The sequence below is a fragment of the Patagioenas fasciata genome, chromosome 1 (assembly GCF_037038585.1).
Source record: "Patagioenas fasciata isolate bPatFas1 chromosome 1, bPatFas1.hap1, whole genome shotgun sequence".
In the NCBI taxonomy this organism is placed as follows: Eukaryota; Metazoa; Chordata; class Aves; order Columbiformes; family Columbidae; genus Patagioenas; species Patagioenas fasciata.
The window spans coordinates 66,113,112-66,139,962 of NC_092520.1; the positions used below are offsets into that span (position 1 = coordinate 66,113,112).

Genomic DNA, 26,851 nt, shown 5'->3' on the forward strand with positions numbered 1-26,851 from the left:
CTATCTACATGCAATATGATACACAAAATTAAGTTGTGGGTAGGGCTAGAAAAAGAGAATATGTTGTTAGAAGGCAATTGAATTTATAAAAGTTTCACAGACAGCATCTAATTAAATGATTCAGGGAAATTGTTGTCACAGCATTGAAAATCTGACCAGGAAATGTCCTACTTTGAATATAAGTCTGTATTCAGCAGTAATAGTAGGTCTGCTGTGAAATGAATTGCATTAAAAACAGCCATCTCTGAGTAGGATGGCATAAATGTCATAAGAGGCCATGCTCCCTAAGGCAATGTTTGGTTATGAACTGAAAAAAATTACTACCACTGAAGTAACTGATGTCAATCTTGAAAAAGGGGGAAAAGTTCACTAATTATGCCTTCACTAATATTTCGGCATCAATGCTGTCTTAAAACCTAGTGTTATAAATCGACATGTTTAGAAAAAAAAATCAATCAGAAAAGAGCTTAACATGGTATTTTTTTCTTTAATGATGATGGCAGGAGATCGATTCTCAAGTTTAAATAGCCCAATTATTGGTTTATTACACCAGTGATCACCATGAGTCTGTGAAGTTGGCATTACAAGAAACACAGTGGCAAATGAAAATGTATCCATCAAAACATCTTTCACTCTAGAACTAAAAATTAACACCATTTGTTATTAGTAGCCAACCACTGGAAGAATGACTGTCATTCCCATGAAGTGTTTTTCTGTACCAGATAATATTGATGTCCTGTGGTGGTGGGACCTGTCCTTCTGTTCCTAGCAGAGAAAAGCATGGTGCTCTTGGAGAGTCCATGGTTGAGTGTGTGGGGGCCTGAAGTGCAACAGGTGGAACACCAGTTCCCCCTCACACCATGGCAGCCACAGACAGACAAAGTCTGTGAGAAGAGGGGTGAGCGGAAAAGGAAAGGGGTGAGAGGAAGGAAATTTGAAAAAGTGGGAGGGAGAGAGAGAGAGAGGGAGATAGACATCTGGGAATGAAGACAAAAGCAGGTTTAGGGTACGGAGCTTGAGCAAGGGTGGTGCAACAAAGAAGCAAAAAGAACTGTAAAACAAGAAAGGAGAGAGAAAAAAGTCGAACTTATGGGTGGGAAAGGAATGGTAGAAAAAGAGAGTGAGAGATGCGATTGCAAGCAATAATAAAAGAAGCAAATAAATTGATCTTTTGGGGTTTAAACTCCTGTGATACTGTGTTAATTACATAGCTAATTCTAATTTTTCTGAATTTATCGTACAGAAATTATTAGGTATTAGTTTACTTCAGCTGCCAACTACAAAATCCAGACAAAAGTGTAAAAACCAGATGACCTACAAGGAAGTGAAGGAGGAGGAATAATTATTTACATCGTCACTTCACATTACTGTTACTGATAGGGGGAAGAAAGAGGAATTAAAATGAAAATCTCCAGGACTGGCATCTTGGCTTGGAAATAGGCAAGCGAGATTTCTGCTGGGAGAGGTTCCCTTCAGCTTCAGATGAGGTCCACACTGACTATATACCATAGTTCATTACTCCTCATAATTAATTCAACCTAAGATGAATTCCTTGTTAGTACTTGGAGACAGCACTGCCCTCAAGACTCAATGCTCTTTAGTTGCTCATCTGCTGACAGAACATGCCCTGTCACCTTATACATATTCCCTCCTTCATGTCAGTCACATCTCTGACATCTGTCAGCATTTTCATAGGACTGACTAAAACATAAATCCTCCTACATGCTGTTTTATCTCATGTTTCGAGCAGTTTGCATGGTGGTAACTCTGGAAATGAAAAGTAAGACTTGTCATATGTATATGTACAACCAGCTTTTACTCTCACAGTGTTTGCTTGGTTTCCTTACAGTCCCAGGAAACCTTCTTTTTTTTACTATTAGTGGTATCTGTCCTTGTTTCCCTCATGCTGTGTAGTCCTCCCACTTGCCATGTCCGACACCTCCTGGTGAATGTGGCAGCATAATACACTGGTCCATCAATTTTAAATTGAGGACCAGAAATATGCAGAAGAAAAAAAACTTACTTACATCTGGAGTAAGCAATATGTTAATATGGTCATCTTGTTATTGCATTAGTGTTACTCTAACCCTCCATGACTCACTAGCAGCACAACCAAATCCAGGTAATCCTCAAGCCTCAGGATTTTTTGTGTTAGTATAGCTGTTCCAACAAGGGCATCATGAACTTTAAAAGGTGAGCAGACACTTCGCCACCTGCAGAAGTGGACCTGAACCAGATATGAATGCTGCTCAAATTAAGGCTACATTCCAGCTTACTTATAACAAATCTCATCCCTGTTGTGTGGAGCCCACATTTGTTAAAACAGCTTTTTGCCTGATGAGGTTGTATTCAGAGTAAGCCTTCCTCCGAAGTCAAGATACTGTAGAAAGCACCAAAAGGTTCAGCAACAGTTGTGTGTGCAGTGGTGGATGTATAGACATATGAGCTAATATATATAGCTGTCGTGATAGCCAGCAAATTGCTTTGAGAATCTTGAGTTTAAGAGGTTAAATCTCTTGTGGATTTAGGTCTTAAAATTCTGTTGTTGTTAGGATCAGTCTGGATGGGTCCTTACGATGCTGTAGTTTGTCTCTGTGAGATACAGAGGGCTCCCAATTCTGACTTTAGTAAGGGTTGTGGATTCTGGGCATGCCCATAATAATTTGGTTCTAACTGCACTATAGATTCTGTACTCACAGATGTCTGATAGCTCTAATATGCCCATTCCTTTCTATGTTCCCAGGGGAAGCCTGCAAGAAAATTAGAGATAGATAATGGCAAAGCGATTTAACTGAAAAGAGCAAAAGTGTAAGGACCTTTTCCCCAAATGAACAGGGCTCAAGTCAGACAGCTACTGTCTTTCATTGGCTTATGTATACACTCAGCCTTACCATTCTTTTTCTCATTCACATGAACATATCTCACAGCACAGCCAGTATGCTATGGCATTTAAAAATTACCTATTTATCCGAAATGTCAGCACCTGAATGGAATCTTGTACCGATTCTGAAAGACACACCAGACACAGGGGCACCTGCCAACATGAGGCAACTTACAGAACTGACGTCTCAATTTTTCATTCTGCAAGAGTTTGCTAAATGTCGTCACTCACTGGAACGGGTCTGCTGACCTCTCTAGATCACTCACCCAAATAATGAGTTAAGTCTGCATGTATTTTAGAAAAACCCAACAGCACTGAACTTTGCATACTTTTAAAATAGTATTTTACTGGGAAAGAATAACTTTCAGAATAACCAGAAATATTTTTACTCTCTCCCTACCCCCATATTATCTCATTTTTCTTTATAAAGGCAGAACTTTCCGTTTCCTTGAAATTGGTCTTCTTAGAAAAGTAGCACATTTCTTGGAAAATAAAAGAAAAAAAAATAAGGTTATCTAAAGGAATAGTAATTTGTCTATGGCATTTCAGCAAATGTAGCAGTTTTCTCCTGTGCCACAAGTTTATTTCAGCTGCGGGAATGCAACCAGCCAATCGGTTTCTGAAACATCAGTGAATAAAAGCCCATAAAAAAAATCTATCTGTAAGGACAGAATCAATCAGCACTGCTGTAGTCAAAAAGGACAAATTTTTCTCACAGCTAAAGAAAGTGTGTCAGATAGCTACAGACCAAGAAATTAAGTGTGCTGAAGGCAAAAACCAAGATCAATGTGAATGTTTCTATGGGAATGTAACACATGCTATTAAGAAAGCTTTTCGTATCACAGTTTAATTAAAACGATTAACCCTAGTATAAAACACAAGCACATACCTGACAACCATCATGTTAATGAAGGAGATGGACCCTTTCCTTGCACCTGGTGTTTTGCTGAATGATGGTGGTTGCTGAGTGAGCTATCACCACTTCTGAACAAATGCATATCATGCAGTTGTTTCATAGATCATCGGGATTTATCCTATCTCTGAACAGAGACATGCCACCTTGTATACTTGGATGATATAAGGCTAGGAGGGGAAATTGTTCATCAGTTTGTTCCTCCCTTTAATTGTCATGGTCATTAGTGTGTGAATTTTTTTCTTTTGTAGGAAGGTATTGACTTTACCAGAGGTGCTTATCTTGAGTCTAATACACTGAAAGTGAGATTCAGGTGCCTAAACACATGATTCTTGTACCGTGTACTCTGCTGCCTGACCTGGGATGTCCCCTACATGTGAATGACCTAAATTTCTCCTCCCTCTTCACCTTTCTGACACACAGTCTCCTGCCTAGGAGTGGCCCAAACCCTCTTTCAGAAAACATCATAGAGGTCACCTCTAGGCAGAACTAAAAAATACACAATGAAAACTCCAAAGAACAACACTAAACACAATCCTTTAGCCACTGACTTTTTATTCTCCCATCTATGTCTTGTCTAATTAATCTGCAATATGTCAGTACTGTAAACATGGTGATGATAATTAGTAACGATTAGTTGCTGGCTCTTTTTGTGAGGCAATAGCCAGACATGTGTTTTGAATTAGTAACAATTTCTCAAAAAAGAAAGGTATTTTCATTGTGTGACTTCACTAGAGCTGTTGAAGGTGGGAACAACTTCCCTTGGTTTCTCTAATTTTTTTTAACCTTCTCTTGAGGCCCTTAGGAATAAACAATAATGACAAACTATTGACTTAATCAGCAATTGTCACCATCTCTTTCAATCAGAATTTTTTTAAGTGAGAAATAGTTTTTTCTCATGTTCTACACTGCAAGGTTGATTTTCAAGGTTATGTGTGAAGGACTGAAGCTTGCAGTGTGGTGTTGGTGGACAAGGACTTGTACTTGGACAGTAAGCTGCAGAAAGTTGTGAACTCTACCTCTATTCATCATGGGATCTGAACAGTCCTGGGTAGCACTTGTAACAAGCTAATTGTCCTGGTGTTCACGGAAATATATCTCTCCTGTATGAAGGAACTGATCTCACACTGTTTTAGTCCAATGTTTCCAAATAATACCTTGACCTCCCACACAAAGGTAAAAAAGAAACCTATTCCCTAAAAATGAAGCTACCGATAATTCGTCATCATCATGATGTAATTACCAGGGCCAAGTTCTTGGTCATCTTTCTTACTTGTCCGTTGACATCACATCCAATCTGGGTGCAAATTGCTACATGGAGTGCTAATGCTTAAATAGCATGCAAGGTAACAGGGAATGTGGCCCAGTCTGCTTTAGGTGTAGGACACATACATAATAATAAAACTGAAATTGATTTTTTTATGTCTTGAAATAAAGCATTTTCTTTACATAATCAACACCACACTGAAGACAGCATTACAATCGATCATGGTAGCTGGCATTCCTAAGCTTTACTTATGTGGATAATTCTTAGACATTTACATTGTTCTTTTGAAATCGATGGTATGGTTTAGCTGAGCAAAAGTTGGCAGGAACACAATTCTACTTTTCTTTTTTTTTCTCCTGGGAGTAAAATACAAGTAAACAAACAAAGAAACCCCATGAAAAACACATTAGTTCATTTGGCTTTATACTTAGTACTGCTTAAAATGCTTTGCATGGGCTTGGTGAACAGCTTGACACTTCCGTAACAACTGTATAATAACTTTACAAATAAATGCGTCTAAAACTGGTGCGCTACATACGTCAAGAGAAAATAATTAATAGCTGTTAGCTCTTACTTTTTGTACTTCCTTTATTCAAGGTCTCTACTTTCTTTTGAAACACTCAATTGGGCAATAAATACTGGGAGAAATACAGTCAAGAAGCATTCTGTATTGAAAAAATTACTTTCATATATACAGTAAGGCTTACTATATGAAAAATAAAATCATTTTATAGCATTGGATTTTGGTCTTTTTCAACAGTGGTGATTAGAAAGTAACATGTTGTATAATTTGATAAATACTACTTGATCTCATGGAGTTAGTATTTTCACCCACTGTGACCTGTGTTACAAAGTGAGAACAGATGGTCCCAGAAACATTTCTCTGTCTCACAGTTATTAAGGTGAATCACAGGAAAACCTCATGGTCACTGTTATTAGCAGACTACATGAAAATATGGTTCAGTGATGGCAGAACCATACATGCAATTTAGAGATGTCTTGCCATGGTTATCCTTCAAAAGATGTCTCCACTTGGACCAGGTCAACCACTTCTCCATCCTTTTCTGCAAGACTTCCACATGTTAGCCACCACTGACATTAGAGTAACATGCAAATTGTTCAGTCTGAGTGCCATGCAAAAGTTCTCCATCAGTATCCAGCCCTGTTTCAGCTGATGCCTATAAGGGAAATGCCACACGTTTTAGCGGTAAACACCCCAAATCCTGTATGGACACTTTGCATGCTACTGTACTGGATCCCAACCTATTCAACTTGTAGTTTCTCAGATTTCCCATTTCTTGTGCATTGCTTTTCATTTTCTATGTTTTTCAGCACATTTCCTGGGCATGGACTGGTTTTAGGTTACTTCTTTCAGCAAAAGAAATTTTGGAGCACATGAGTTCCCTGCTCTAGGCCAGTACAGCTCCTTCCTGTTGTCACCTGCAAGTTCGGTGTTGTCTCCAGCTCATGGGCACTATCAGTCCATTGGGTATGTTTTCAAGGGTGTTTAAAATCTGGAGTCACAGAATGATAGAATCATAGAATCATTTCAGCTGGAAGAGACCCTCAGGATCATGGAGTCCAACCAAAACCTAACACTAGCACTAAACCATGTCCCTGAGAACCTCACCTAAACACATTTTAAACACCTCCAGGGACTGATTCCACCACTTCCCTGGGCAGCCAATAACACACGCACACACACAGAGCCTGTAGGGCAGAAATATGAATGTAATGGTAATGATGTTTCAAGCCAGCTTGTCTTCCCAGGCTTCAGTCAGCCTGCTGGCTTGTCTGGCCCAAATTATGAAGGTTAGTCCTCTATTATCCTCAGTTGCTCAGCAAGCAGAGGAGTCCAACCCCCTGCAGCAGCCTTTTCAAAGCAACAACTTCCCCATGTCATCCAGAATTCATAAATTACATGTAGTTGGATTACCCTGATCATCACATTTCATGCCCCTGTAGGCTGATATCCTCAAGGGAGATTCCTATGGATACCGACCTTCCCTGTCATGCCAGCTGCATCAGACCGTGCATATCACCGCAGGAGATGACTATCTTTGCCAAAGCACTCTTGTGCAGCACGAAAGACAGGGTAGACATATCCAGACCACATCTACTGCTGCTGGCAGACTTTTTCTCCTTCACTGTGTAGTTGCTTATTCTGAAGCAGAATCCTGCTCTGTGTTTCCCCAGTGGGCTCACTATGAAAAATGTTAAGCAGAAGGTTTGCATTCAGGAATTTAAATCTGGCTTTCTGGCATGCCTCACTTTAGGCCTTGCTGTACATCTGGAGGTGTTCAGCCCCTATGAGTTTTAGCCATATTCTTCTTATGCCCAGCTAGTGACACAGGGCATTACTTCTTCTTCAGTACTGTGGACTTATATAGAGAGGAAGGAGGAAAGGATCAACCATAAATTACATTTAAAATTTACAATATATTCAATTATGTTGCTGGGAATTTATCATTGTTTTCTAAATACTCTCATTATCTGATCTTTCTATGCCTTTTATTCCTCTGTGGACTCATGTCTGACAAAAACAACAAACCTACACATGAATTCTTTGAGTGGAAATATGAACACATAGTTAAGTGCACAGCAACATGGTGAATTTAAACCAAATCTTAAAAAAAATGCCTAGAGCACTCACAGGAAGTGCTGGGGGAATTAACTGAAAACAAAAGGAACAGATGTAGCCGTATTTCGTTACTCTGTTACACTTTTCTCAGATACGTAGATGCTCTGTTGGTGTAGGTTGAAATAATTCCATTTTTACCATTTTCAGCTAAAGTTCTACTCCAAATATTTTGACTGCTGTGTATATTTTCCTCACACAAGGAGTAACTTTGCACTATTTTACTTAGGACTGAGTGAATGATAAAGGAGGATGTTTCCTACAATGCCCTATTTGTGTAGTTAGGATAATCTCAGGTCTTCTCAGGCTTTTAAGCTTTTCAGACACCAAGTACAACGTATTTAGATTCGTACTTATTCAGAAACCAAAACCCCCTCAAGTACTAATGGCTTAATTTATATTTCATGGAATAAAAAATGTTAAAGAGTAGGATTTTCTAAGCTGAGTAAACCTTTATGAGCTGTTTGTGTGCTTCTGGCATTATTTCTTCTCATCCCTTTCCCTAAGGGAGACAATAAAAATAGCTGATGTTAATTTTATTCCCCAATTCTTGTTTTCACTGCTTCTGTTCAACTTTTATCTGGCAATCCAGCTTCCGTGGTAGTCAGAGTATGATTTTGATGCCTATTAGCTCTCTTTCTGGAGGCTGTTAATTGTACTCTCTCCCTTGCTGTAGGTCTCATCGCATGGCCTTGCACCATGACTGGTTGTGTCCTGGCTAGCAATACAAGGTTTAGTTTGGAGACAAAGATGTCTCTTATTGGCACAACTATATGTGAAGCCATGGCAAGATGCAACTGCATCTCTAGTGGCAATGAGAGAGACTGACTCCCTCAACTACCCCTCACATCCTCCTGGTATTTCTTTCCCTGAGCTCCTTGCAGTGTGCTATGGTGTTGTGGGGGAGAGGCAACCGAGGGGGTCATTTATGGCCCAGCAAAGTTTGGTATGCCTGAGAAGGAAGTGGATATTCATAGGACACTAGGAAATGCCAGCCTGGATTTGAGTCCTGCAAGAAAGTCAGCCTGGGATGTCGGGTTGATTGTAGGAAGTTTATTTGTACTTTGCATGAAAATAATAGTTGTTGTTTGGTATGACGCTGATCTGGTCTATGTCATCTCATTTTTTCAGTCACCATTTTCGCAGCTAGATTACATCCACATTGGCTGTGCACATACTTCTGTGTCTGGGAGCATAACTGAGTTCCTGTGCACAGATACAAATCCAGGCTACTTCCAAACCTCCTATCAGGACAAGACTCCTCTTCCTCATGCCCTACTTTCCACACAAAGGTGGTCTGAGCACATGAATAGAAGCTGCAACATTACCCAAGGGCTAGATAATTTCTGCCTCCAAGCACAATCACTGCATAAATACGGCAAACACCCTTCTGCCTCCTACATTACATGTGACCTGTTCTCTTTGATTCACTCTCTTTTACCCAGGTGATATGGTGGACACTGCTCTACACTTAATCCATGTCTTTGCGTTGTTTTCATGTGATCTCAGGCTCAGAATCAGACTGAAGTAAAGACTTAAGACCCTTTTCCCCTTCTCTGTGTTGTGAGCCCCATCATCTTTGACAGGAACTGGAATAATCAGTGACTCTTCACATCAAAGGAACAACAGTGAAATGCTGTATTTACCTTTCTCTAGGACACAGAAAAATTAACGCTTGCTATTTTTTTTCCCAGCACTTTCATTTTTGATAATCTAAGAGAACAGCCCTGGCAGGTTTCAAATCTGGTTTGTTGTAGAGGTACTCCCTTTCCTGAGGGTGAAGTACATTGCTCCTTGCTGATTAAACTTTATGTAGGGCAATGTTTAATGTAAAAACAATCTTAAAGGCATTTGTGACTGCAGAGAATTGCAGTGCAGTACACTACCTCAGATGTATGCTCATGTATGGTTAATGTTAGGTTGCCCTAAGCTAATGTTTCACTGCTGCTGAAAAGGACAATTCTTGCACTCCTTCCCGTCCTCTGCTCCTCTCTTACCCAGTCTGGTGCTGTCTCTGAAACTCTGCTGTATTTGGAGCAAACCCATTCTAGTCACTAACTCAAAGACATATTGTCTACTTTATATGCTGGGTGGATTTTCTACCATTTAATGTGTTGAAACTCTTATTGTGCAACCAGGTGAGACCCAAGTCTGGCTCAAGATATGCCACTAGAGTCACAGAGCAGACAAGGAGGTGAAAGGGGGTGACCAGACTATCCCTTTTGGCAGAGGCAAGCTGCTAATTCAGCTCATATTGTATCATGAAACCAAGCACTATTAGGCACATCTCAAACATTTTAGAGATTACCCCACAGTTATGGTAGTTGGGTCTGGAAGGCATCAGCACATTTCAGCACTTCCAAAGCAAATGGTACAACCCATGTTTGCAGCTTTCTTTTCCTGTCACGCTTACATGACTCTTCTCCATCAAGCACAGCAGCAACACCCACATATGCTCGTTAGGCACCACCACAGCCATCTGAAGTCAGGAGAGGTGAACAATCTCCTTCAGCTCACTTAGGACTTACTGTCACAGTAGCTTGATGGGGACAGAGAGACAACCTAAACAGACCCACTGACAGCTCAGTTAACCGAGGTGCTGGCACAAGTGCTCTAATGGACAGAAAAAAAATTGTCACTAAAATGCATGGAGTGGTAAAGCAAGCCATGGTGTGTGGTGGCTCCCTGACAGACCAAAGCATGGGGAGATAAAAACTTGCTGGAAATTTTCTGCAATCTTCACAGAGGTTTTTGCTAGCTGTCACCTCCCCAGGACAGCTGTGCTCTTGATGTTAGTTTAGTACTTCCTTTCCTAATGCCCTTCTTTTCCACTTCTCAGGTATTTTGGTATGTCCACTTAACGGCAATCATCATGCAAAGTGCTTTTCTCCCTCCTCAGATTTAAATAGGCAGTAAGGGCCATTAAAACTCCTCAGATGCAAATAAGAAAGTGGAAATCTAGTTTAGGGTGTGCTTTCAGTAACAGGTGAGCTACTCGCTGGGTTGTCATAACCCACCGTTGAGTCTTTGTAGCAGAAACAAGGAGCTTTATATCTGCTGAGGGGCTGTCGAGTGTCAGACTTGGTCGGTCTTTCAATCTGCTAGGGCAGGCAATGCAAGGACAGAAGCCCACTGCAACAGAACTCTGAGTCAGCAAGAGCTTCTGAATGGATCTGCCAGGAATTTTCCTCACACCTCAAAAAAACCTCACAACGAATGTATTTTCAACTCAGTAGCTCAGGTTTTGTTGAAGCACAGCAAGATAAAAGTGTGTGTTTTCTTTTAAATCCAGAAAAAAAACTAAAACCAAAACCAAACAAACAAATATAAGGGATTTAAAAGAGTTTTCTCCCTGCCCAGTTCCTCCTGCATTACAAAACTTTATATCATTCCAATTAGTTAATAAACATTATTGTGAATTCTATTTCTCTTGAGCTGACACAAATAGTGCATTAATGTTAATACACAATTCAGAAAACTGTCATTTGCCACCAACTTCTCCCACTTTCAGAGAAACAGCCTGTTAAGAATAGCAGCTTCACAATGCCAGCAGCACAAAGTATGGCCTGGAAACCTTGAGGGTGATATAACTTGACCTTGAGGTTTGAGTTCTGCAATGACATTGCAGAAGTTCTGGTGATGGCAAAGGGACTTAAAAACACCAGAAATCAATATTTATAGGTACAAACGCTTGATGTGTCAGGTAGTATTTGTGGTTTTTTTTACATGCTGTCCTAGATTTGACAACACTAGCTCGAATAATTTCATGTTGCAGAACAGAGTTTGTATGGGTGTAAATCAATAGAAACTACATTGAAAATAGGTTTACCTGGAAGTAAATGAGAACAGAATATAGGAATTATCATAAAAAATTCCCCACCGTCCTTCCATAGATTGCCTTTAATCAATGAGGTAAAATTTTGCACTTGAGACGTTTACATGTACATGCTAAATTTTGGCAAAGTCTAGCACACATAGAAATTACTGTCTGAAAGGCAGTCTGTGTCTGTATCTTTGCACTGTCAAATGCTTAACATTTTGTGAGGAAGGAAAGAAAGGAGATGACTATGTCTTCAAAAATCAGTTTTACCTAAGTCATCACCACAAAATGTGAAATGTATTCATTAGGACGATATGTCAGTAGAGTCACTTCGAGAGCAGAGGTTGTTTGCATGCACAGGTTACCTATTTGTGTACCTCCCACCATTCCAATTTCTTCTCATTATAAAAGTAATACTGATTCTCCTGTGTTAGTAATACTGATACTGGAATAATTCTAACATCATTATAAAATGTGCACAAATTTAAAGTGAAATGTTGGAAATCCCAGGGAAAATGAGAACTGTTTCTTTAAGAACTTTCTTCTACTGGAGGTCAATGGCTTTACTATTATACATTAAAAGTTAAGTACTGTTATTGACAAGTAAACCACAGAAATTGGTTTATGTCAATGAAGAATAGCAAATAGACACATGTATCGGGAAAAGAGCCCTAGAGGAAAAGTTCTTTGCACAGTAAAATTAGATTCACAGGTCACAGATGATTTGTTAGTTCTTTCCAAGTTGTAGAGCAGAAATTTATGGGAGAGCTCTCTTGGCCTCTTTACCTGCATTACAAAAAGGAATCTTTTTTATTAAATTGTAAGTTGCATGTCCTCACAAGTGACAGCCCACAGATCTGACTGAATTAATAAAATCCCCTAAGAACAGAGCCCTCCTATCACTATAAAGGTAATAGATTCTTTGAACCCTTTGTTTCCATTCTTCGCTGTGAAGACTTCTTTTAGCAAGCCCAGATGGAGGAGTAGCTAGAGGGCTGGGAGTTTTGTTTTTAATGCAAAAAGATGTGAAATGTCAGCTATTCAGGTTGCCATCACGATGTAAACAGATTTCCACTGCCAACTTGTAGTTTCTAGTAACAAACTTTTCAAAAATAACAACTTTAGCTGATACAACTTGCAAGGCAGGGATGCTCTACCTATGGCAGATACCTGCAGCTTGTCCCCAAGCCATGCTCTGTCCTACTGTGGTGGTACAGACATACCAGCTATGGGAATGGAATGAAGAGGTTTAAGATCCTCATGATCCTGCAGTGAGGATGCTTGTGTTTGGGCACTGCTGGGACTCTCTTTGGGGTACTGACAGGAAGCTCCGATAGTGCCGACAGAGCAAGTCTGTGGCATCACAAGCATTGCAGCTCGCCAGTCTCTTGGCTGACATCTCCAGAGGATGAATAGAGACACTAGGTATATATTTCATGAGGGTGAACTTCCACAGAAAGCGATGCTTAATAGTGAGATGCTGCAATGTACAACCGGTAGGCAACTAATACTCCCTCCTTTTTGTACCAGGAAAAACAAAGACTTGGAGGTCATAGTTGCTACTCTCCATGCCCTTCAATGAGTCCAGATGTTTCCCGAGGCCATCCACATCGAGATCCCTTTAGGAATGGGAGGTGCCAGGCAGTGCTGTTCTGCACACAGCTTAAACACAAGGTTGTATCCACCACCCACTATCTCATCCGCTTTGAGCAGGAAGGAGTAAGAGCAATGAAGGGCAGAAATTTACATATTTTAAGACTTCTCCTGCTACTGAGACAAGTCAAAACCCTAGAAGTAGCCTCTGCCTGAACACTTGACATTTCATGACTTCCTAATAAACCTGGCAAGGCCCCAGAATTATTTGTCTTTGGTGAATAGTAATTAAATACTAAGTACTCGCTTTGGAGATTAGCAACTGGACAGCTGTGTGTGAAAATATCCCCTGCAAAAAGGTTAGCAGGCTGAACAAGAGCATCATGGAGCATTGCAGAGTGTTAACATGTTTTAGATAGAGCTGTCAATAAGGTAACTCTCAGTTGTGACAGCTTTTTTAATAGGCTTCTGTTAGTGACTTTCTCTTCTGTTCTTCCCATTTCCATTCTTACTACAAGGTTTCCTCATGCGTCTGAAAGGTGATAACAAGCAATAGTCCTCAAAGTCATTGTCACAGAGTTGGTTCTGTGGTGCTGCCTGCATGGCTCACAGGGGCAAAGTCACATTTATATGCTCTGCTTATTTTTTTCACCCCTTCTTCGTCTGATTTACAGATGACCCTGTGGTTACTGAGGTGGTACCAAGATCTGAACAAAGCCATCACTATCTGGAGAACAAGGCTGCTAGTAAATTAAAGAAAATTGATTATTTTTTCCCCTAGTTGTTACTTCTGCTATTGCATTGTGCATGTGTGTGCGTGGGTGTATGGGTGATTATGTGTGAGAAAGAGAGGTGGACTGATGGAGGGAAATCTTCCAGAACACTTTCTTCTTTTAGTTAGGGAGAGGATATATTTTATCTGACTTTTATCAAAGGTGACATCAGAAGTAATGAAAGGATAAATAATTTTAAAGCTTCAGAGAAAGAGGATTCTTTAATAAAGAAAGGATCTGTCTTGGAGATTTAACTCTCTTAAATCCTTCAAATCCTTTTACCAAATGCAATAATATTTCAAAATTTTATGACAGCTTTTACTTTATGTGTATTAGGAGCAAGTAACCATCATCACTGACTGACAGACTGGACACTTATTCCTGGTGGAACTGGCACATTGGAGCACTGCACGTTTGTTTTCTGTAAAATGTTTCCAAGTTCAGGAGTTCCTTTATAAATTGTCCTATGAACTTACATGTTGTATTGTTGTTGTGTTCATGTTTTTTTCCTTTCCCTTAATGATGTATGTAGGTACAAAAAGGCAATGTGATATGTATTTACCAAACTGTTACCTTCCCATTTAGTGAATTGCTTAGCACAGATGCTTTCTTTCATAAGTACTGTCATTAAATGCATGAAATTATTGATCTAAACTGCTTTCTTGAGAGGCTGCTCCTTATAAAGAGCAGAGTCAAGTCTCTTTTTGACTGCAAACTAGGCAGAATTCCATAATAAAACTTTCATCATAAAAAGAAAACAATATTACTACTTGAAACAGCAATAACCTCCGTATGATACATCAATGGCTAAATATCCAAGAAAGCTGCCTTTAATTTTTCTTTTGGGAAAAAAAAAAAAAAAGAGAGAGTAGGAAGGATGCAGTGCTTCTTGTAAGCGATCCCTTCTTGAAGGGATCATGCTAAAAAGGGCTGCTGAAGGGATCTCTTGCTGCTGTAATTTGTAGAAAGGAGCTGTCTTAATTATAGTCAGAGTTTATTGCGTCTCTCCCTCTCTCTCTCCCCCTCTCTCCTCCCCCCACCTCCATGTGCGTGTATGCAGAGAGCTAGAGAAAGCTGGCAGCACTACCTGAATAGCTATTGAAAGAGTGAGACTTCTCAGTTCCTGCTTCATTACTGGGTAGCAGCTATTCCAGTGTGTGAGAGCACCTAACTGCATTCTCCCATCGAAAAGCCCTTGGTAAGTCCCCTTAGCTGGCAGAGCTGCGGATTAATTTGGTAAAAGGCAGGAGGGGGGTGGCACGGAACCATGAGGGCACTCAGAGCCTGTGTGCAGCTTAAGACTTATTAGATTTCAAAGATTTTTTTTGTAATAAATATGCAAGGTCTTTTGTGGCTTACTGGGATGCAAAGGCAATTGCGAGGAATGTTTTGTGTGCTCAAGAGCAGTGCTAAGTACATTCAGGAGTGCTTGAAACAGAGCAGAATGTTTTTTATGGGAGATGAGATTCATAAATGCTTCTCAAACTGCAAGAAGAGTGGTTTGGTTTGGTTTTGTTCCCCTTATCATTTTCCTCTTGTTTTCCTCTCTCCCTTAATGTTTTGAATGTGTTAATAGATTCAGAAAGAAGAAAGTATGTCTTCCTGCTGATTGATGGCTTTTGAAATATAGAACTTTTATCAGGAGAGGGATGTGAGCTAAAGCCATAGAGGAGATATGTGTTCTTTTTATTTGCATGTACATTCTTTTCCACATTTCTGGTGCTGATTACATAGATTTGCCATGCTCGGGAAAAGTCCAAAAAGCTAGGAGATGCACAGTTACCACTCAAGATACCGATGTTTGTGCTTGTTAAATGTGCTTGTATCACGTTTTATTAGTCATCTGCCTGACAAGTGGCACTCTCCAGGTAGCTCCTTTCAGTATATGTAGCAAAAAGCGTTCCCAGACAGGCACTCTTTGTCCTTACCTTGATCCTATGAATCAAACTCATCAGGCTCAACAGAAAATGGTAGACATCATCGGACCATTGGAGAGATCAGGTCACAACTCTCCTTGCCCCAGTTGAGCAACAGTATTTGAAATAAGAGACTGGAATGATGTCTCCATCTGAGGGACCCAGTACCCTGGAACCAGCTGTGTTTTGATTTGAAAAGTATGAACAAGTTACTCCAGGGACAGACCAGAGGTTAGTGTCTAGCATTAACACAATGACTACCTCCTAACTGAACCCAGATCTACTGATGGACAAACCCAGTCTACAAGAGCTGGCTGCTGACTAGCAGGACATGGAACCACCAGTTCATCTGTTGCTGTCAGCCCAGTCCAGACCTCCATTGGCTAAAGCTGTCTATTGAATCATATAGGCAACACAACTGTATTTATAACTGTGAGGGGGGAAACTGCTCTTTCTATTTAGAAAACATACACTTGTGATTATTTGAAACTCCTGCTTAGTGTACCTAGACATCAGTTTCTTCACTACTGAGCAAACATGATAGCTAGGAGGATTAGGTTTTAGGTCTGCAATGGTTGCTTTCCAGTTATTCTGAGTAAATTTACACTTCTACAGGTCACAAAGACCAGATGGACATTTTCCCCCCTTTCACTGTTTATTAAGGGACAACTTTTATAAGCTAGTGTTAAAGCAGAGCTCAGATCTGCAGCCAAGTACAGAATAGACATTGCTTCCTGAAACTCAGTCATTTTATATTATATTGATAAAGAAATCATGCTAAAGGTTAGAGGATTGATAAAACAGCTTATATAAATCTGCACAATGGAGATTATGAGTAGGAATATATCTCATGCTCCAGGTTTTCAGAGGCAATATTACTTCATCAATGAACTTAAATGTTGTCAAAATTTCATCATTACCTGAGACACTTAGTGCATTAAATATAATACTGGAGTGTAATATAGAGAATAATAACATCCAGGAAAGAAAAAAAAAAACAAAACCAAAACCAAACAAGAAAATAAAAAAGAAGCTATAACCAAATAATATGGAATTCGCACTGCATTTTCTAAGGTTGTTTTGCTATCATCATCTGTATGGACATATGAAAGAGCAGAATCACATCAACAAGAAGACTTCCAGTGAGAAGGCATGACAGGAACAGGTAGCTCTGTTCATCTTTGTGCCACATCTTTGTATCAAATTCAGCCTTGACCACACTCATTTTAGTAAGGAGACTCTGCTGTCAGCTGTTTGCTATCAGCATGACAGGATGTTCTCAAAGTAACTCAATATCAGATCAGGATGGTAAAAAAATGCTGGGGGCTGTCTGACACAGACCTTTCTGCCTGCTGGAAGTGTGCTTTGTGAGGATGGTGCAAGGCAGCAAAAGAAAAAGGAACTAGGAAAGTGTTTTGGCTGATAGGCAAAATCTGTGTTTACCACGACCAGTATGTGCTCTGCAGAGCCTCACCCATGGCATAGGGGATTTGCCTTCCTTCTCTTCCCTCAGATCCTCCCTAATAGGAACACAACAATGCAGGAATAATTTGTCTCTTCCTACACAAGGGACTACATGCACTTGAGAGACAAGACTGCCCTATTCATGATCATGTACCTATACATCCATATAGTAGATACCCTAGATAGTGGTGGGCAGGAAATGTTGCCTATGTTTGGGCTGATGCAACTGTGTTAGCATGCAGTCAGCATGTGTCTCCAGGTAGTACCTTACTCTATCCACCCTACCAGCCCCAGGGAGCTTGTTTTTGGAGGATGACTAGGCACAGTGATAAGTTCTCACCAACACAAAAAGTCTTCAGACCTTGCCAGCATGAGCCACAGAGATCTAAACACACCTTCAAGTCAGCCTGTGTTTTCATCAGAAATTCTCTCTGTTGTTTCTCTGACTTGAAACGAGCTCTCCTCCTTGCCCCTCCCTCAAAGATTACAATTCATGAAGCAGAAAATGCCAGACACTCAAGCACTGGCAGAGTTCTTTTAAATCATGTTTCTAGTATATCATCCTTTTATATGTCAAAGTTTTCTATTTCCGCTCCTTATTTTTATATATAGCAAAATGTATAAATCCAGGCATTTCAATACCCATCACTAAAGCATAAGGGTCCATATATCTACTGAATAAACAGGGATTTTCAAAGGGCATTCCCTGTGCTAAGAGTAGCTTTCATGTGCATAACTTGACTACAGTTCTGCTTGTAAGCATTGGAAAACCAAACTAAGGAAGCAGAGACTGCTGTAATTCACAGTTTATTGCCCTAAAAGCCCTCTCTGTTGTCCTCAGATTTCTTCCTTCTTTCTCCTTTTCCTATGAAATCCCCTTGGCCCTGATTTAGACTGAAGCTCTTTGGAACAGGTTTCACATCTCCACACATTGCACACCTTCACATCTATCACATGCATGGAAATATAAAATATTTACCACAGCTAGAGTATTCAGAGTGGATAAAAACCTAATGCAATCTCCTGATCCTAACTGTTACCTTTCATGTAACTCCTTGTACCTTAGTAGGGTCAAAAGGGGAGAAACCTATTCGCAGTTTCTGCCATCATCTTTTTGGTACCACCCCTGGATAAAAGACTCAAAATCCAAACATCTGCCAACTTCTGCTGCTGCAGGGCAGTGGTAACGGTGGAAGGACCTTGAAAACCCGTACTCTTGCAGTTATCAGGGGAATTGTGAAGCAACAATAAGATTTTTCAGTGTGGCATTCTTGTGATTAGAATGACTTACAGATTGGTTTTGTCATTGCTAGGACAAGAGTGGAACTGACATTTAGTAGCATAAGAATTCCCTGGTAATTGGTGCCCCATAATATAAATTAGATTAGAGACAGTTTACCAAGTCCCAGTACAGCAAGTTTTCATCTTACTGTTCTCTCAACGGAAGATAATCTACAACATACGTTTTAGAAGGCAGCGGCAGCATAGGGAAGATACAACCCTAAATGAAAAAAATTATGACCTCAATAGGACTTTTTGTAGTCAAAATTCCTTGACAGATTGAAGAAGAATATCTGCATTCAAAAATGGTACATTTAGTCTGAGTGGCTCTATTACTATGCTGTGTGTGTGTTTGTGTGTGTGTATTAACTCTGATAAATAATGGAGAGGAGAGGAGAGGAGAGGAGAGGAGAGGAGAGGAGAGGAGAGGAGAGGAGAGGAGAGGAGAGGAGAGGAGAGGAGAGGAGAGGAGAGGAGAGGAGAGGAGAGGAGAGGAGAGGAGAGGAGAGGAGAGGAGAGGAGAGGAGAGGAGAGGAGAGGAGATAACTAGGTAATAACAGGCGTGATCATGAGTAGCCTGCCCATTCCTTTAAAGATGGATTTAAGTTCTTTGACTTGAAATTGGAGTCTTTTCCACTGAGAAACTGTGGCAGGATATGTTCCTAGTGCTACAACAGATGCTATTACAGCAGCTTCTTTCCCTTATGAAAACAAAGCAGAAGCACTATAACATATGTTGTGTTGATTCATGTCTTACAAAATATCATTCCATGGAGATACATTTGATAAATGCAATAAGAAAGCAGCTGACTCCTTGGAAAAACGCATTTGACTGCAGCATTAGCCACTTGTATATTGTACTTGACAAACACTCAGATGTGATATATTTTAATACATTGCCATAACACCTAAGAATTTTCATTCAGATGCAGCATTGTTCCTTTCTCTTTCTGAATGTCTTAAAAGATGCTACTTGCAAATGAAAAGTGTTGGTAAACAATCCTACTATGGGAACCTAACCCTGATGTTCAATTACTAGCATTCAGACCTGAAGATTGTATGGCTCCTCACCTGCAAAAGCGAGATAATATTTCTGCCTCCCCCTCCATGTATACACCCTTCATCTGTCTTCTTTGCTTATACTGAATACTGAGGGCAGAGACCATGCCTTATCATATGCACAATACCTACACAGTCAGCACCTACACAGTTCCTGGCTGCAGCCTGCAGGTGCTCCAGTAAAATAATTATACCCTCATAATACTAACTGATATTCTTAGTATCAGCCTCAGCCAAATGGATAGTGCCAATGATGCCAGCAGTGTTTCCCTCCAGAGTACTGAGCCCAGAAGAACCTGGGGGCTTCAAACGCCTTCCAGGACTGGCACTGTGGTCCCAGAGGTCTTCAGTTCCCCCACCTACTGCTTTGACCCTCTTAACAAGTAATAAAATCTCAGCACCTAAGAGTCTGAAGAAGAGACTTTGCATGCCATTCCTAAAATCAGTGCCTGGGAAAGGACGTGGCAATTATATCAAAGATGGTGAGAAATACCAAATTCTTTGTCAGTTATATCGGCTCCACAGAACTGAATACAGCAAGTGTTTGTTCCTGACAGTTGACTAGATAAGGTGAATCCATGGGGAGCAGATAGGTGCCCTAACAAGGTATATTGTAACAACATTTTCCTTCTGACCAGAAACGTACTCATATCACTGGCAGCTGACACCTTCAGTAAACTTCAGCACAAAACAATCAAAACAACAGCCCTTCTTACTGATGCATCTATGTCCCAAGTTTAACTTTGTGCATTTGGCTGGAACAGGCTGTGTGAAATAGGAGTAGATTTTGGAGAACTGCCAGCTCTTATCTTCTCTCTTTTTAGTATACTGTATATTAAAATGTATTTTAACAAAATTTGAAGAGTGTTCTCTGCCTCCTTTGAAGAGCAACAAGCCATGTCTCTGCTGAAGTAAAAGCATTGATCCTTGGTTAATTGCATCCACTTCAGGGGGGTTAAACCTGGTTGTAGGGACAGAACAGAGTAGAAAAGGGTTTTTTCAAGGTGCAGGCAGCCTGTACAGAGCAGCTCTTCTACGTCCTTGTCTCTTTCATTGCTCCACTGGGATCACTGGAAGCAGGATACAAGTGATAGCAGCCCAGCACAGGATAGGGAGAAGAGTAAAATATTGGTCTAAAAAACAAATAAACAAAAATTATGGAGAATTATTTTTATCCTGCTCTTCTTGAGAAAGAATAAAGCTGACCACATTTCTAGCTCAACTAAAACCACAATTTCTGATGCAGTCTTAGAAAGAAAATTCAAATAGTTAGATGCAGAAGGATCTCTCGGTGTGTTCAAACTGAAATTGTTGAAAAATGCCATCAGATAAAGCCAGATCCTCCTACCTCATAGACCCCTGTTGTTCTTTAGCTGTATTCAACCAGAGGTCATCAAGGTGACTCAAGCCAGAACTCAGCACAGAAGAGGAAAACTCCAAAGAACTTTTTCTCCAATTTGTTGTCTTCTTTCTAGAAATTTAATCAACCCACTAGAGCTTATTATCAGAGCAAGCATCCTGACTGTGGCTCAGAAAAAGACACTCATGTACTTGCCATAGAGTTAGGAAATCTGACTGCCCCGTATGTTGAAATTGCAGCTCTGATCCTCTTTTTGGGGCACTGTTGGTGCCAAGCTGCTTCCTGTTCCAGAGTCCAAATGTCTCTGTTCGGTCTCTCTGGCATCAGACTGTGGGAGGCAGCAGTTCTTACCTCTATGTCTATCCACAAACCCACCAATGGTTCTCCACTAGCCATGCTTCCAGATTTTGTTTTCTCTCAAGTGACAAAATATGGTTGGCCACTTTCACAGTATTAAACAAAGTCATTTGGCAGTGAAATCACTCAGCAACGGAGGAGAGAGAGCTTATTTATTGATTGAACTCCCCACAGATGTTACCTGACATTGTTGCAGTTTATAGGATCAGTTGTTTATGCCAGAAAATTGCAGTACGTAGCCTTAGAAATTGCAAGTAGGTGCAATGTGATATTTAAAAATGAAAAATTGATTTCTTCATGAGTATGACACGCAAAGCAGGCAACCATTCATTCTGCTTTGCTCATTGAGAAGTACCATTGGATTATGCTTTCCAAGACACTACAGATACCAATACAGATGTGAGGAACTGCCTTACTTTCACCACATATCACCTTTGAATTCTCTGAGAATATTTTTCTAGCTCAATACCCTGCTTCCAGGTGTGTTTGAGGTCAGAGCTCAGCACCTCTGTTATTCAGTTAGCTGCCATGTTTTTTAGCTTGGCCTCCCTGCAAAAGTGTCTTGTAATGAAAAAAAAGCTAAAAGGCAAAGAAGAAAGGCACTTGTTTGTCCTTCCCTGGTGAGATTTGATTGTCTTGGCTTAGGGTTGGGATTACATTAAAACAAAACTGATATTTTATTTGGCTAGCTGTGGTATATCTGGACAGGCGCTTGGCTGGGAGCAGTCCAGGGGAAGGAGGAGAGAATGTGCACCATGGCAATGCGTCACTTGTATTGTGCTCCAGATAAAATATCTGAAAAGTCATCAGGCTTTTGCCATCTGTTCGATTTTTGGAATGCTTCCAGGAAAGGACAATGCCTGTAAAGACAGTGTCCATTTGAGTTAACAGATTCCACTCTCTCCTCAAGCACAAATCACATACATTTCACTTGTGGTCACAGATGCAGGCATATGCATCTGAGCTTGCATGAACACAACTATTGAGAGGCAGAAGGTTCACTTCTCCCAATATACAACTAGGCTGCAGAGCTATACATGGGCTTCTAAGAAAGCAACTCTACCTCTCAGTAACGAGTATGGTATTTATTAGAGCTGGCTAAGCCTGTCTGGTTTAAATCTGGATTTAATCTTATCTTAAGATGTTCAGTGTTGTGATTTTGGTTTGGCAAAGTGTCAGCAAAAACACATATATATATCTATAAATAGATATATATATTGCTATGTCTGGAAGTACCCACTCTACAGCTGTATTCCAAAGCTGTTCCCCCAGAAACATGCAACACCTCTATGTCATCACAGCTCTCATTTTTCATTTTTAGCAAGTAGCAAATGAGATCATACTAGACTGACCAGCTACTTCTTATAAATTGCATGAGCTGCCAGCCTTGTGAAGTCTGCTTAAACCAGTGACACTCAAAGGAAAAAAGTCAAGAACCATCATATTTCCAGATAATGTATCCTAAAATCTGCTTTCATAATGCAAGGGTCGAATGAAATCGAAACGCTGTTTACAGCAGTGCTCCTTCTTCTCAGCTCTGCAGTTATTAAAGGCATTTAACTTAAATTAATGAAGAAAAAAACCACATAACTTCTCTTGACTAGCTTAAGGAGTAACATGTGGCATGTAATTTGGATTTCTGTGTGATTTAGACAAGTAAGCTGCATTACTCATTCGTCTCATTTAAGTTATGTAGATTCCGTAATCTTCCATCTGGATTTTCAGCCAAACTTGGGGTTGCTTTGGGGTTGTTTGAAGAAGGCTGTGGAAGAAAGTTCATCTTAGAATGAACAAAGAAGGGTGAAAATGATCCAACGGGAAAAAAATGAGCACATGACAGAAAATGACCCTGGGCTACAGCAATGTATGGGAACCTTTAATTTATTTTCAGTGACAGATTGATTCTTTTAGTTTCTTTTCCACTGCAAACAATCCCTCTGTATTTAGTGGAGTATCCTTTCAGAACCAGAGGGGCACATTGGTGTGTCACACTAACAAACTTTGTCCACTCCCCTTATTTTAGCTTCAATATCTTCATGTGAACACATGGGTCACGATAATGTGGGGAAAAAAAAAAAAAAAAAAAAGAGGAAAAAAAACCCATGAATTTTTAAGAGGATTCAAGAGAAAAACTGTGCTACCTTTATCTGCTATCCTGCAGTGGCAACACTATTCGTTTGAACATAGGTTACAGATAATGCTCAGTTGCTTCCATAACTATTCGTTCTAATAGTTCAAAACCACATGTACTCTTTCATGAACTAGTGTATTGAGGCAGTCCCTGGGTTCTCTTTCCACAAGTCAATGGAGGCCAATCTGTCCAAGAAGCCACACCACCATTAGATCTGTGTAGGTGAGAAAAAAAACCTCCTGTAGCTAATACAATTTGATCGATTCTGAAATGAAACGATGAACTGAGTAAAATAAAATAAAGCATAATACAATAATAATGCTATTCAGAGACACAGTTACAAACTCCAGGGGCAAACCTAGCAAAGGCAGTTGAGCCATGTTCATATGAAATTTATCAGAAGGAAAGGACCAAAGTCTATCTAATTTGTTAGACTTTGGAAAATAGCTGCAAAAAATCCTTAGCCAAGATCATCTATGGAAACAGATGCTCTACAGAGATGGAGGTGCATACAAACACCATTTTCCTTCCCTTGCATCAAATCAAAGAACAGTAAATAGGAGTGACAGCTTCTTCAGACCAATTTTTCCCTCAGCAGATGTCTCTGGCAGCAGAATCCCATCCAGGTTCATCAGAGCATCCAGACAGACCTTGTAGGAAGTCTGGGAAAACAAGTCTTCATGTGGGGCTTTGTCTCTAGATAGACTACTATGGAGGCTGCCTGGAAGGACACCATTAATGGCTCAGTTCAGTACATCACCACAATTGCTTTGTAATCTGAAGGATCAAGGGGATAAGTTTGAGTATTTAAAAATAAATAAATAAATAATAAAAAACCCACCAGTGTTATAGCCAAGCAATATGATGTACTGCTGGCATCATTTGTTCATTTGGCAGACTGGCACATAGCAAGGTGAGATCAGCTTTATGCAGCTGAACCACCAGGATAATGTCTTGCCAAGTCCCTGGTACATCAGTCCTCCAGAGACTGCTGAAGACAGAATCTGGGAAGGTTCCTGATGAGGGTCAGGTGGCTTTACAGTGGGAGAGGACTGGTCCAGCTAGGAGTGATGCAAACATGGGCTGCCATCCATCTGAGCCAAAGGAATACCAAAGGGAGCACCAAGCTATGACTCTTTACCTTGATATACTCTTTTCTATCTTTCTTATTGCCTTAAGGAAGGTCTGAAGAGCGATGTGTTCCCCATGGGTGGTGGTGGGGTCCTGTTCCACATGCAGGCTTACTTTTGCAGCAGCAATAGCAGCATCTCACAGCTCTGTGGGGCCAAGACCAACCTGTAGAGCAGAGCAGGTGGTGACTGTTCTCTCTGTCTCCCACCTCATCCCACAGGACTTGGCAGTGTAGGTGAAAAAAGGCATCGCTTTTCACAGGCTGGGGTTTGCATCAAGCATAAGTTTAGAGCTACGGCATTAGCATACGTGACAGACGTGTCCCCAGAACTACACCAAGCAAAATGTCACCAATGAGATTATCAGAAGTGCTGCAAAACATAGTGTTTGCACCTGAGCTCCTGGAGGTAAAAACATGGAGGATGGAGGTGATTTGACTCTCCTTACCTGCCCAGAACAATCGGGCTGCAGTTGAACTGAAGAGATACAATGCTTTAGGCCAAGCAATCAGAGGTAACTCTGAACTAAAGGAATGAAAAACCAGCATCAGCAGGTGAGAGCTATTGCCATTTAGCAAAGATAGAGCAATCAGACCTAGAATATTTTTCTCGTGGTGTTCCTGGTGATATTTTGGTGTGCAGTGCCTGGGAGCCGAGGAGGCAGCGAGGCAGGACCAGAAGCAAGAAGAGGGACTTTACTCGCAGCACAATTTCTCTAGCCAAGTGGTTCAGAAATTGGCAGTGCCACACATGCAGCAGACACCAACATATCAGAGTTAATTGAAGCTGTAATTCCACAGAACCAGTACAATAAAATAAATATAAGAAGGTGTTACTGTTGTGGGCTTTGGGGAATTTTTGTTTGACTTGTCTCCAAAAACATACTGTGAGATTCTTGACCTGACAGCATCAGCTGTGGTCCTTTATTGAGAAAATTTATGCAGCTCTGAAAGTGAGGATAGGGTGATTAACAGGAACAAGTTTGTCAACTGTGTTACCTTGTTTAGACATTGTAGAAAATTATGTACACACCATAAGAAAAAACATGCATCCTGTTGTTGGCAAGAGGGCATTCAAAAGATGTCACCATTAATGTTGCTTTCATGAGATTTCCAGTTTCAGGGCTGATGTTTTCATTGCTGGGAAAGTATAAGATTTGAATAATCCCAGAAGAATGAGATGCAAAGAGCAAAATCCTGAATTAACTCCATGTAGAAGAGTTTAGACACCATTTCACTCTCAGTTTATTCTGATTTCTTCATGTTTTTTAGGGTAGGGTCATTCCTTTTAAATAGGACATAATCTGTTTGAAAACATTAGCCTGCATGATGTCTTGTGTATTTACAGGAGAAAAATTGCTTTAGCATATTTCAATAGGATAGTATGACAGTTGTTAGATTTTTAGTGCTAAAGGACTACTGTGGATAAGGTTTAAAAAAAATAGGAATCCAAACACAGACCTCTGAAAGGTATCTATATTGGTTTCTACATATATAAAACTGCCAAAATCTAAATATGGCTTTCTGGGTTTACCAATAGGGTGCAATACAGAGATGCTGAAAGTAAGGTAGCTTCATTAGGAGGGTATGTTCACCTGGCTGTAGACCTCCTGCACAGCATCATGCAGCTTCCAGGGTACACACTAGCCTGGTACCTTCACATAGCCCTATCTTATGCCACACGAACGCATCCAAACAAGCCCAGTTTGAAAATTTGACATCCGCATTAACAGCTAATGTTTGGGTTTTTATCATGTTTGTTTGAGGGCAGTCACATTTATTATTACCACTACAGTGGAAATTTAGGATGCACAAGTGTTTTGTCCTTCAAGGTTTGGGTCATACAACTACTCTTTTGACAATCTCTTGTACTGTTAATGGTAATGAAAGTGCTTACACCATGAGTAAAAGCTAGTATGAATTGCATGGATACTAGTTAACAGCAGAAAAAATGCCCTCTTTATTTAGCTTCTGATCTGAGCTATTTTCAAACAACTACTGCTGTTTGTTGTCATTATTGGGTTCAAAAACTGACTGGCTTTGTTCTCTTTCCAAAGGACAGAGTAAATCAGTTCTGACATTTGAAGCAGTGTATTTATGGCAGTGCAGAACATGTGGGTCTGGAGTGTGGCTGCAACAAAAAACAGAGAGCAACAAAAGCCTTTGTCACCCAGGGGAAATGGAGAGGGGGGTGGTTTCCTCACCATCTCCTTTTTCATACTTTTTTTTTTTTTTTTTTTGTAAAAGCATTTTGAAATGTAATATTAAA

The 26,851-nt window shown here is 40.3% G+C and overlaps 1 protein-coding gene across 1 annotated transcript in view; it reads left to right on the forward strand.

Annotated features, from left to right (window-relative positions):
• Nucleotides 1–14,954: 14,954 nt before the first annotated feature.
• Nucleotides 14,955–26,851, forward strand: part of ST6GAL2 (ST6 beta-galactoside alpha-2,6-sialyltransferase 2) — a 182,191-nt gene continuing 170,294 nt past the window's right edge. Inside the window, exon 1 of the mRNA XM_065829552.2 lies at nucleotides 14,955–15,083. The gene's annotated coding sequence lies outside the window, so the exon portion shown is untranslated. The remainder of the gene's footprint in view (nucleotides 15,084–26,851) is intronic.